The sequence below is a fragment of the Parasteatoda tepidariorum genome, chromosome 2 (genome assembly GCF_043381705.1).
Source record: "Parasteatoda tepidariorum isolate YZ-2023 chromosome 2, CAS_Ptep_4.0, whole genome shotgun sequence".
NCBI classification, from domain to species: domain Eukaryota; kingdom Metazoa; phylum Arthropoda; class Arachnida; order Araneae; family Theridiidae; genus Parasteatoda; species Parasteatoda tepidariorum.
In genome coordinates this window covers 91,261,971-91,265,556 of record NC_092205.1, presented here as the reverse complement: position 1 = coordinate 91,265,556, position 3,586 = coordinate 91,261,971, and positions in this window count along the sequence as shown.

Below are 3,586 nucleotides of genomic sequence, written 5' to 3'. Positions count from 1 at the left end.
TTGTGTGGTTTGGGTAATGACTTTCCAATCTAGGGCTTTTAAAGACCCTTTATCCTGTTTGGCATTATCTTAAATGAAAAAAAAAGAATTTGATTCATGAATTTTTTAGTTCTGGTAACAAACTTTAAAGAAAATAAAAACTTTTATTATAATTATGACCAACTGTCTTGAAATCGGACGAGCAGCCTGTGTCCAGACTAGTAGAATCACCAATAATTTGATTTGATGTAATTTGAAATATAGAGAGACAATTAAAAAAAATCGTTTATTAAACAGCCTAAAGTGCATTCAAAAACAAATTACAATCTCTTCCAAACAAACGCCAGTCTCGTTCTGTTCTAAAAAATTTTAATCTAAAAATATTCGAAAAAATTTTAAAATAAAAAAAAACTTACAACTGACCTTTTTGATATAGCATGCTTCATTATTTAATTAATTTTCCACCTTGTTAGATTTTATTCTTAAAAAGTCCTGACATGCCGCCAGGAGAAAGATTTGCTTCTTTTACATGGCGAAATTTGCTTTTTTAAAAATATGAAGCAAGCTTCTTTCGCATCTACTTTGTTAAACATTGATGATTGCCCTTTTAAATTCGTCTGGTTTGTAGAAATTTTGCAATGAAACGGCGACAGAAAAAAAAACTTATAAATATCTCAAACTATCTCAAAATTACATTCGTGATAATGCATCTGCACCTTCATGCAACTCATAGGGCAATGCATTATAGTATAATACCAACGTTGTAGTGTTAAAGTCCGCTTTGTAAGTTTTGGAATTGAAGGTGTCTTTTCAGCTAAGTACTTCAAAGGATCATGTTCCACTTCCACCGGCTATCCATGTAACCACTTATCATTTTTTTAGCCAAAATAACACTACAAATGTTCCCTTTTCAATCGCTGCCCAGTAGCCCTGCGTCCTGTCGGACCTTTGGATGGCAAAGCGATTGACTTAAAATTACCATTCGAGTCTTTTTGGAAGAGATCGCAGCCAACAGAATAATCTGAAGCATCAGTATGAACCTAGAAAAGTTTTCCCAATTGGGGTGTACATAAAGCTGAAGCATCACATAAAGCGTTCTTTAAATTAAAATATGCCATCTCTCCCAGAAAGCATGTAACTATACGACAACCTTGTGTTTTAACTTTATTTTCATTGTCACGAAAAGGTTTGCAGTAAAAACCTTTTTTAAATGTCGTAAAAACATTGCAATTACCAACCTTTCCTCCTTAAAGGAAAACTAAATTATTTTTAAATATTTTTTAAGAAATATAGTTATTTAGGTTAAAAAACAAGCAAATTGTAAACCTTATTTTTTGCATTTTTGTTTGCTGTCATGATTAGGTTAGCAGAAATATTAAGCGAAAACCTTTTTCAAAGGAAACGAAATAAGGCAAATATTGACCTTTTCAGCAAAAATATTAATAAATAATAAGAAAATATTTTGCAAAGGAACCCATTTAAGGGAATATAGAGAAAAAAATTAAAAATTAATCCGTAACGAGGACCGAACCTCTGACCACCGAGCCTACAAACGTTTTTCCCCATGGAGCTAACAACCGCACCACGACTCACATGTTGCTTCTACGAATATATAGCTTAAAGAACTTCCCTCCGGTTAATTAACAAAATCTGTTTTGGCCCATTATGTGCCCCCTAATTAGTGTATAAAAATTTCCTTTGGTGCGATTGTTTAGTATATAAAACTCTAATTTATGGCAGAGTTTGAAAATTATAATTTAATATTAAAGGGAGTTACGGAGTNGTCCTATGCGTTGCGGTTTCTTTAAAACGTGCGACCTTCTCTCGTTCATTTTACCTTATTGCAAACCTAATTATGGTATAGCAATAAAATATCTGCGCGAAGAGAATTTTATTTAAAATATTTATGTACAGAAAAAATACGCCCAACAGTCTATTGTGAGTTAAAGGATCATCGATATTAAGACTCCACGATTTATGACTAAAGAGGAGAGATGGTGAAAATAAAATCAGCATTGTGCACTTACCGCCTTTAATTCCCTGACAAGCTGGTACCTGCTCTGAAGCTGGGTGGATTCAAAACCTAGACCCACAGTTTCTTTCATCATATCTTTGGAGTGAATTTAAGAACATTTTGTTCACAGAACTTGATGCATAGTGTGCAAAATAAAAGACAGAACACCCTGAATAGATTTTGATCTAATTATTAAATTTTCACGTCTTATAACTCAATCTTAATTTCTCGAAGGGGTGATCTCAAATATGCTAATTAATTAGTGCAGGCGATTATTTAAGTTACGAAATTAAACACTAAAATGTGTTTTTTCTGAATAAACATATCTTTTTTCCAACGGATTCAGATTTTATAGGGGGTAGCCACAATCTGGGGAATATTGCCCCTATAGTTTGATCATGAGAGTGATCCAAAGTTTGGATGCCTCTATATTAATTTTTTATTTTGCATATTTCGCCATACATAGAGAACTTTTTAAGCGAGTTTTTAAAATCCTTTTATCCAAAGATAATTGCATGCAGAAAATAAACTTTAGTAGATATTTATTATTTTTTATTACGCTATTAAATAATATTTGAAAAGTTTTTGAATTATAAAGCCTACAATTTTTTATAAAATTTTCATGAACGTAATTTTACATGGCAAAATACAAAATCGAGCTAAATCTTTCGAATTGTTCCTGTGTATATTTAAAATTCGATTTCTCAGAAACTATTCAACCGATTATGCTCAAATTATGCATTTTGTCATGTGAAATTACATATTTTAAAAGCATGTAAAAATTTTATACCTCTCAATTTAAATTTTGTCACTGCTGTAAAAGATTTTCTCGAAAAAGTTTATAAATTAGCAGGTATGTAAATGTTCAACCATTCCTGAAATTTTGCGGCAGTTTTTTCGTGTCAAAAATTTTTTCCATACATTATCGGCAAAACACTGTTGAAAATAAAAAAATTAAAATAAAAAAAAAATGCAAAAGGAACTAATAAACAGAAAAACAAGTTTTTCAGAAGGGTGGGGGGGAAGCTAAAAGTCTGTTTAATTAAATTTTAATTAAGTCATTCAAAAAATCGGAAGATAGTATTTTAAATCTGTTCTCTTTCTTTTAACGTCTTATTTGAATTATCAAACAAATATACGTCTAAATTACATAAAATTAAAATGGAAAAGCAATAAATAAAATTTTAAACGAAGTTCTTTTAAAAACTAGAAAAACTTCTATTAGCCTTATTGTACCGAAACTTTGAGGCAATGCTTAATGTTCAAACTTCAATATTCTTATTCAATTAAAAATAATAATAAAAATAAAAGAAAATAAAAAAAATAATCTCACTAAATTTAACTTTTGAAAATTATTGTAAATCCCTGATTCTCTTCTCTTTCAAAATACTGTCTTAAAAACTGCTGCTTACGTCATACGCAACTTTGCACTAATATTACGGCTGCTGATCATTTACACTTTCGGAGTTTACTTGCTTGATATAGGTTTAAAATTGAAGTTTCTTAATGATATTCTGTTTTATTGTTCCAAGTTTGAGATATTTCCCTTTTGACATAAAAAGTAGGTACAGTCCGCAAAAAAAAAAAACGAAT